The sequence below is a fragment of the Hirundo rustica genome, chromosome 3, assembly GCF_015227805.2.
Source record: "Hirundo rustica isolate bHirRus1 chromosome 3, bHirRus1.pri.v3, whole genome shotgun sequence".
Classification (NCBI taxonomy): domain Eukaryota; kingdom Metazoa; phylum Chordata; class Aves; order Passeriformes; family Hirundinidae; genus Hirundo; species Hirundo rustica.
Window position 1 is genome coordinate 65,769,923 of NC_053452.1, and position 9,284 is coordinate 65,779,206.

At 40.9% G+C, this 9,284-nt stretch overlaps 1 long non-coding RNA gene across 1 annotated transcript; it reads right to left on the bottom strand.

Moving 5' to 3' along the window:
- Window positions 1-2,587: 2,587 nt before the first annotated feature.
- LOC120750775 (uncharacterized) lies at window positions 2,588-8,272 on the bottom strand. The gene is made up of 3 exons (XR_005700139.2): window positions 8,146-8,272; window positions 7,178-7,319; window positions 2,588-3,972 (listed from the first exon to the last, which is right to left on the bottom strand). It is a non-coding gene; the product is annotated as an uncharacterized LOC120750775 (long non-coding RNA).
- Between the last annotated feature and the right edge of the window lie 1,012 nt (window positions 8,273-9,284).

Here is a 9,284-nt window from a genome sequence, read left to right on the forward strand (position 1 = left end):
ATCTAGCTAGGAACAGTTGGCTCCTCCCCGACTGGGTGGAGCATCTCACAATGGGATGATGGAATGTGTCATGTCATTGGTGGGCCCTAATGGCCCATTATCAGAAGATGTCCCCCTGGAGGATGGAGGGGTGGTGAAAGAGATAAGAAACACTGCCCGACCTGGTTTTAATGGCTGGGCCATTATCAGGAGGCATCCTCCCCCCTGGAGTTACAAGAGAAGGATAAAACATCTTCCAAAAAACAGCTTTCAACAGATGAAATAGAATACACATTTTTAGGTTACTTAACCCAAGACAATAGGGTTACTTCCAGTGGGCAGCAGACACAAGTGGTGTTCCCCAAGGCTCGGTGTTGGGACCAGTCCTGTTTAATATCCGGATCAATGCTCTGGATTGTAAAATGGAGTGTTCCCTCAGTCAGCTTGCAGGCAGGAGTGCTGATCTGCTGGAGGGCAGGACAGCTTTGTGGAGGGATCTGGACAGGCTAGATCCTTGGGCCTTGGGATGAGGCTCAACAAGGCCAAGTGACATGTCCTGCCCTTGGGTTACAACAACTTCACATAGGCTGGGGGAAGAGTAGCTAGAAAACTGCCCAGAGGAAAAGAACGTGGTCAACAGCCAGCTGAATGTGTCTGCTGTGCCCAGGTGGCCAAGAAGGCTAATGACATCCTGGCCCATGGGACCAGGGCAGTGATTGCTGCACAGTACTCAGTGCCAGTGAGGCCACACCTCAAATCCTGTGTTCAGTTTTAGGCTCCTCACTACAAGAAAAACATTTTGCTACTGGAGTATGACCAGAGAAAGGCAACAAAGCTGGTGAAGGGTCTGGAGAACAAGTCTTGTGAGGAGTGGCTTGAACTACCTTGTTTTGGTTTGAAAAGACAGGTATCTGCTAGGGAGAGGCAGGGCCTCTCTAGGAATGGGGAATTCCAATCCCTTCCCTCCAAGTTATTATAATTTGGAAGATTAAAATAAACTTTTCAATCAGAGCTATGGGGAAAGTAATAACAGTCCTTTACTAGTAAATATAACAGGATCAACAAACAACAGCAATAATAATAATAATAAACAGAACCAAGAACCCCAAGGGGCTTTGTCTCACAAGTCCCGGGCAGTCTGATATCTTGGGACCCCGAGAGCACCAAGCCCAAACGGTGGAAACTCTGGGGCTGATGACTGGAAACAGTGGGCTGTCCCAGCAGGCAAGGGGGTCAGGGGAGGGTCCCAGCAAAATGAGCAGTGCTGAAGAAGCTGCAACAGCTGGGCAGGGCTGACCCAGCTCCAGCAGGGCAGGCGAGGAGCTCCGAATTCCTGGGCGCTCCAGCAGATGATAGAATTACCAGAACCAGACGCTCCGTTAACAGTGGACTCCTCACACAGCCAACAGTCACCCAACCGTCCTCTCCCAAACCAAGAGCAGAAAAAACCACCCTCAGCTCCCAGAGCCCCTGAACCTTTTCCTCCCCCCTAAACTAAGTGATCTACTTCTTTTGTGTGGGTCAAGCGCCCTTTAAGCATCAGTATTTAGTCTCTTAGTAACTTATGAGGGGAAAAATTCCATAGGAAAACGTAACCCCCAACACGAGCTAAAGATGTTTAGCCTGGAGAAAAGGAGGGTCAGAGGTGACCTTATTGTTCCCTACACTAGGGAGGCTGTAGTGAGGTGAGAGTCACTCTCTTCTCCCAAAAAACAAGTGACAGAATGAGAAGAAATGGATTTAAGTTGTGCCAGGGTAGGTTTAGACTGGATATTAGAACAACCTCTTCAGTGAAAGAGTTATCAAACATTAGAACATCGAGATTGTCCAGGGAAGTGGTGAAGTCACCATCCCTAGAGGTATTCAAAAAATGTGTAGATGCGTCACTTAGGGACATGATTTTATGGTGGACTTGGCAGCGCTGAGTTAATGGCTGGACTCAATGATCCTAAAGGTCTTTTGCAACCTAAATTATTCCATGATTCTATGACTTGTCTCCAGATTATGATACCTATTTGTATTTTATCCAAGTTTGTGTTTTGACATATTCAGTTAGGTATCTTACTCTGGAGATGAATCCCACAGTAAACCCTTAGTAGTGGGTTTGCATGGGACGCTGTTAGTATGTCAACTGTGTGTATGGAAATTCCAGCTCTTTTTTTTTTTTCTTCCTTTTTTTTTCTTCTTTTTTTTTTTTAGTAGAAGACAGCTCTACAGAAGTTCATGTGATGGTTCACATTGTCTGCACACAAAAGTATATATGCACCCTAGAAGGTAGCAGTTCTTTTCTCTGCAGTGATGGAACTTAATGAGTTCATATTGTTGTTTTTCTAATCTCCACTCATGAGAGCAAATGTTAGTGATAGATAATTTTTCCTATGGTGCTGCTTTTTCTCTTTAATTTGCCACATTCTGTCTAGGCTGTTCTCTATTTGTCATGGATGTCTCTTGCAAAAACCCGCTGACACTACTAGAATCAAGGTTGTAACAGGCTGATTTATCACAGTTAGAGGTATTTTATTTCATCTTGACTAAAATGACTGTCATTATTATAGCACTTTTCTAATTATGAGCTATTTACTTGTTCAATATTTGATAGTTTTGCAAGATAAAATCTTGCAATCTGCTCCCACATCAAAGGCCATGGTTTTCATCTAGTTTGTTCATTTTCTGTGGGCCCATTACCTCTCTGATTAGTAACTTCTGTTATTCTTTTAATGTGACCAAACAAAGGAGTTAACCTTCCCACTCAAGGTGCCTTTTCACTGAAAATCCACCAGTGCACCTCCATTTTCCAACACCAAGCACTTCGTTTTCACACAGATGTCAGTCAAATCAGTCTGACTTTCACTGAGAGCCTACACTCCAGCTTGTATATCTTTAGGACAGACCTGTAGTTCTACTTCCCTATATACAACAAAACTTCAACTGCATGCAGATCTTTGTGGCTGTTTCACTTCCTTAATATCCTACTTCATCATGAAATGTATGACGTAGGGATATATGAAGTATACCAGAGTTCTCCATGGAGCTGGCATTAAACAACAACAACAACCAAAATAAATAGTTCAGCAACACTGAGATCGCATTTTACCTCCTCATTCAATACAATTAATGGCCAAACGATGCTTGTCTGTCTTTGCATGTGAAGTCCTTTAACTGAAGAGGGTCTTTGTGAATAAGTTAAACTACATCTTGGCAACAAAGAGAAACAAACTTCTTCTGTACTACTGAGATTACAGCAGCATAAACACTATTTAGCCCTCTCAGTTAGCAAACTGACTAACAAAACCTAATCCTCAGGGTTTTCCACCAAACTGACTTGCTCTCCCCATGTGCTACAGGAAAGCTTCCCTCTGCCCCCTCCCTAGCTAGACACCCTGTGCAAATGAAAGTGATGGGATCACCCAACACAATCACAGCAAACACTGCAGTAGTCAGAGCTCACCACTCCCTCACACCTCCCCCCATGCTCCAGCAGAGCACTACCAAAGTCCATAAATTTAAGTCTGGTCCTGAAAGTTTTATTGGGCCAGAACTACAGTGCTGATCCATGCTGGATTCAGCTGCAAGCCTGGATGGTCTTTTTGGCTTGGCTCTCACCCTGAGAAAGGATGCCTCTGGGAAGTTTCAGCTCCAGTTCACAGTCATGCCAAGGAAATGGGCTGCACGTCTCAGCTGAATTATTTTGCCTCTATCAATCACCTTCTGACTACAATGCACTTTGGTGATGTTCTTCCTTTTCAGATTTGACCTCCTCCTCAAAAGCAGTATTCTTCCAGTGTATAACCTTGTGCTTTCTGACAAGACAATAGTTAAAGCTGGCTCAGAACTGTCATTAAGCTGTCATCTAGTACAGCCATATTTGAGGATATACTCTTTGCATCTAGAATGCTTTGGCTTATCTGTACCAACCAGAGGCTCCTAAAATACTTCATTCTTCATGTCATGCAATGACATGTAGTGGCAATCCCCTTGCCGTCTCTTCTCAACCTGCAAGCACATTCAACAGCTTGTGTCAGAGTGGGGGTTCTGAATTTCCTGTTAAGCTTTTTTTTTTTTAGCAAAGTCTCCACAGGCTTCTCACAAGTAACTTGCAATCTAATAAATTATAAGCAGTATAAGCACTCTGATGGAGTAGACCTGCAAATCAAAGCATTTCCTTGAGTCATATCTGCCCACACTGGCAGGTGACAGGAACATTGCACTTCACATGGCACGTGTAATTATAGTGATTAAATCAGTTTCTCAGTGCAGAGGTGGTCTTTCAAGTCCAGAAACTGTGGAGCAACATTCACACACAGATACACGCTTATTAAAAAAAAAAAAAATCCCAAAACCGAAAGAAGCATTAAAGTGATGAATAATTAAAAAAACATATATATAAACAAACAACAAGAAACCTAAGAGGAAAACTTGATGATTGCCATTCCTTGATGTCTTCCAGGAGTTGTGCATTAATCAAAGGTCTAGCTCTAGCTAAAGACAGGGAATAAACACCTTAATAACCATAAGACATGAAACTCAGTGGCTTACTGGTCTACTTCTGGCCTTAAAATCTAAGATTACCTGTCCTTCTAAAGCCTTGTACAAGATCAATTTGATATTGAGGGCTTGTTGTAGGTAAAGATTTAAAAAAAAAAAAAAAAAAAAGAAGCACAAAAAAAATCTTTTAACCTATCCTTCTGCTCTAAAATAGCAGCAGTCTCAGTAGCTCCATTGCTCAGTCTGCCAATAAAACTGGAGGCACAGAGCAGGCAGGTTTCCTGCCTACCAGCCCAGCACAATTTTGTCCTTTCCATCACACATAGGGGTAGTAATGCAAAGGTTAGCAGGCAAAAGTGTGCACATGCAGGAAAAAACAAGATCTGGTCCTTTTGCCAGGTCTCCTATCACAGCAGGGGAAACAGATGGGAAGGTCAGCAAAACTTGGATGCACAAAAAAGCTGCTCCATTGGGCATCATGCTACCTCTTTGAAAATATGACCTTCTAAAGAGAGCTTCCCCCTAAAATCACTGGCTTAATATTGCCTTACATTAAAAGGAAATGTCAATAAAAGAATTTGAGGTAAGTAATAAGTCTGATGCTTCTGGGTTTTTTTTCTTGAAAAGGCAAATTTACAACTGAATTAGTCATTAGAAAGTCAATTCAAAGCTGTGACAAACAAGCCAAGAGCTATTCAAGTCACAGTATCACCAATAGTATTAATGATCTCGGTAATGAAAAGCTGATGAGTTTTAACAAGTGTTATCTGACACAGAAGATAAATACTATTAAATATGAAGTCTCTTTAATTACATGTGGAGTTTAGAGGCTCATAAAAACCAAGCTCGTTGGTATGCCCCCGACCCCTTCACCTGTCACTGGGCAGGATAATTCCATTGCTCAGTCACTGCCAGCACCACTTGAGCCCTGCCTTTCCACAGCACATGGAAGCATGAGACTTCTGCTCTGGAACTTTCCGTAAGGAAGCCATAGGCTCAAAGCAATTACAAAAACAGTGGTGGTTTAGTTCTGTACAGATGAGTGGCAGAGCTCTCAGGCAGAAAGCCTGAGAACTAAAAAAAGAGATAACAAAAATGTTATCACATTTAAATGGATTTAACTGTGCGTTTATTTTTCATATGCAAGGACCTTAGAGAGATGCCTATGTCATGTTTTCCTCTGACACTAGTAGTCACGAAGGTATATCGTAGCTCTTGTAAAAGGCTTAAAAAGGCACAGTCCAACCATCAATTCCTGACCAGGTTTGCAATTTAGAATTCAGCACCCTTTTGTTTCAGTGCCTGTGATAAACACTTCACTCAAAAGCTTATAAATACCTGTCTGCTTTTCACTAAGATGGCAAGTGTCTGTTTAAAAAAAAAAAAAAAACACACAAACCTTTTCCAACCTTCACACTTCTTTACACCTGTATTTTTATACCAAAATTTGAAACAGCAGATAAAAGACAAGTCTTTTTCATCTTAATAGGCATCACATTTTCCTAATATTTGCAGGGTTTCAACTAAGTTGTTTTGGTGAATGAAATTTAACCTGCCTTCATGAACAACAGAACCACTTCCTACTACTTCTACTGTCTGGCAGGAGCACAAGAGAGAAATACAATTTTATAAAATTGCCCCTCTAGCTATACTGTACCTTCCACAAACCTCCTTAAATATCCCCATATTTAACCTAAAAAATCTGAGTCATTTTCACACTAGTGTGAAGGGTAAACCTGGGGTTTGGGACATCTCTTGCAGGGCATGGAATAATGAACCATCCAGACACAAAGGGATTAAAATCTCAGATGAATTATTTTTTCGCAGTATTTTCTCAAATAAATCAAGTTTCAGTTTTTTATTAAATTGGACCATTGGTCCATGTATGTCTTAAAGACATATATATCAATATAATTTGTCAAAAATATAGTATCTATTAACTAAATTTCAATACTCTATATACAATTATAATTAAAATACTAAAAAATCCTTGTTTCATTTAACAGAGAACTAAAGTAAAAATACTCCTAAGCCAAGGTCCTCTGAACATTTTCTATCCAATCCCAGTTTTTGTTTTCTGAAGAAGAAATGAGCTCCTAACAGGTATGCATATAAGACACATATAAAAATATTTGGGATGAGTTTTTGTGTATGTCATCCTGAATGCCTTGGATCCAACTCAGGTAGGAAAGAATGTCTCCTATTCTTTTTTCATATACTTAATATTTATTAAAAGAAGAGTTCATATTTAATTGGAAACAAATTCTGGCCATGATAGAAAACAAATTGGGAGCAAGTTCTAGAAGAAGGGAGAGAGTGGGGTAGAGAATGAATTAATGAAGTAGCTTCACTTCAGTTACAAGTTGTTTGAAAACAGAAGGAAAATCCACTTCTCCCTGGCTTGCTGAGTGACACTTCAGCTGTAAGTCCTATCCTGCTCATTTTCACTGCATGCCAGCAACACTGGAATGCATTTCTGGGGATTAGTGGTGCTTTGAGTAGCTATTTTCATGTCAGACAGGTAAGCATCCATGCTGACAAGCATTAAGTGTGTAAACTCCAGTAGGAAACAAGACCCTGTTGTGCCACCCAGACTGGGATTTTTACATTTGGTGTTGTCACTTGCTGTGGAGTTACTTCTGGCTACTTCTAACAGGATCATAAGCAGAACAACAGATTCCACTCCTAATTGGCAAAAGTTGCAAGAACTTACCCTGTAAGCTGCAATGTTTTTCCTTTGATATGTTCCACTCTATTGCTGCCAGGAGATAAGGACCCTCAGCCCTTCCAGGAGCTGTTCAGATCACCTCAGGATCCAGTCTGCTTCAGCCTGTTAACATTCCCTGTGCATTATACTATCATCACCATAGAAACAGATATAAAGTACATTTGACTTAAGGAATAAGCACAATTAATATTTTATAGCTCAAATTTAAAATGCTTTAATAATCAGAATAAATTTACAACCTTTTATAATCAGAACCAGATACTCTCAAATTTTGAAAAGATACAGCATTTTTTTAAATTTTAAAGCTGCCTCCATTAAAATCACTGGCAGTGTTAAAGGCACGCCTTTGACTTTTAATGTGAATGAAGTAAAATCTTAAATATCTAATCTTACCACAGGATTTTTTAATGAATGATAGTATATGATACCCTCATGGGATTATGGGAAGAGTTTCACATCTTTACAATACCAAAGAGCCTTGATCTATTTATTACTTACTTTGTACTGCCCTAAGCATTTGAGAGGCCAAAAGAGAATGCTGGAAGGAGGGGGATGTGGAAAAAAAAAAAAAAAAAAAAAAAAAAAAAAAAAAAAAAAAAAGCCACAAACGCACAAAAACACAACATGAAAAGGATGTGAAGTTTTTCAGCATATCAAAAGAATTGAAAAGTTTAACATGTCTAATTATGGAATTTCTATTCTATAATTAACTATAACTTAAACCATTGAACTGAATGCTATCATTCATTACACCCCTGAGACCAACCACACTGGAGCATCAGCACATTATAAACACAGCATGTGTCAAAACTTGTCATCGTTGTTGTCAAGATGGCCACAGCACTCAAAAGTGCCTCTTTAAATACTTCAGGGGGCCTCAAATATCAGTACCTCGTTACCTAAAGTACCTTCCCTACATTGAAGTCCCATGTTATTTAAAAAGTCTTCCACACCTTTGCTATGTTGCAGTACTATGAACAACCCCACACAGCTCTGGCTCTTTCTCTCCTTCTCTTCTTTTCTTTCTGCATTTCAAGCTTGCTGCTTCCTGTCCCTTCCTCTTTGCAGCATAATCAGCAAACTCCAACTGACTGACTCACTCTTATCACCCATAGCTGTGAGGGCAAGGCTGTTCCCACTCTTCGGTAATTAACACAGCTGCAACACATCAGGGGCAAGAGTGCCTTCAGCACTATCTCTGTCCTCCCACAAAAACTGGCCAACCACATGAACAACCTTGTCTGCAGATACCCACCTGGGTCTACCTGAGAAAGCAACTTGTTGCGTTGCCAGAACCGTCTTTGCACAATGCTTCTAGGTGGCAACATGCATTAAACTTTTCTGGTCGCTCCACAGCTCTCAGGACAGCTCAGTGGCACTGTAGGAAGGAGACAAGACACCGAGTTGCACAATAAGCAGCTTCAGTATCTCTTTCTGAGCTCGCTGTTTTCCTCACTGTCACAGAGTAAAAGCAATACACTTTGTGGCAGGTTACTGTGCACCAGATCTCTGGGTACCTTCACACACCTGCCAGCTCAAATCTCCAACACAGACATGCACCACACATGAGATGCACAACACATGAGTTTTCCTATGCAGCAGACAGGCTGATATCCTTGATGCAGTAAAGCCAGGGAAAATATGTTCATGTCCCATCATCTCAGTGAGTTTAGGAGGCTCTTGCCCAGAAATCACAGCCAGAGGATCAGTGGAGCACTGCTTGTGTTCACTGCCACCTCTGTGCCTGTTTTTCTCCAAAAGTAAAACTTCTGCTGGCTCCAATAATGCAGTATCAGAGGGAAGGTGTTCTTCAATATCATCTGAGGATCTCGCCATCCTCATCAAGTGAAACACCACAGATGATGCAAAGACTCCTGAGACCAAAATATTTTCTCTCTCAGGAAATGGAATTGTAAAAAGAAAGAATTAATAGTTCATCTGGTAAAGGTTTACAATGTATTTGATCACACAGCACTCAGAAACTGCCTTAACTATCTCTGCTTTTAGTACAAAGTGCAACACAAAGCCTCTAAAGGCAACAAAACCCAGTGGACAGAGAAATGCATCATACATGAGTGTATTGTAATTCACG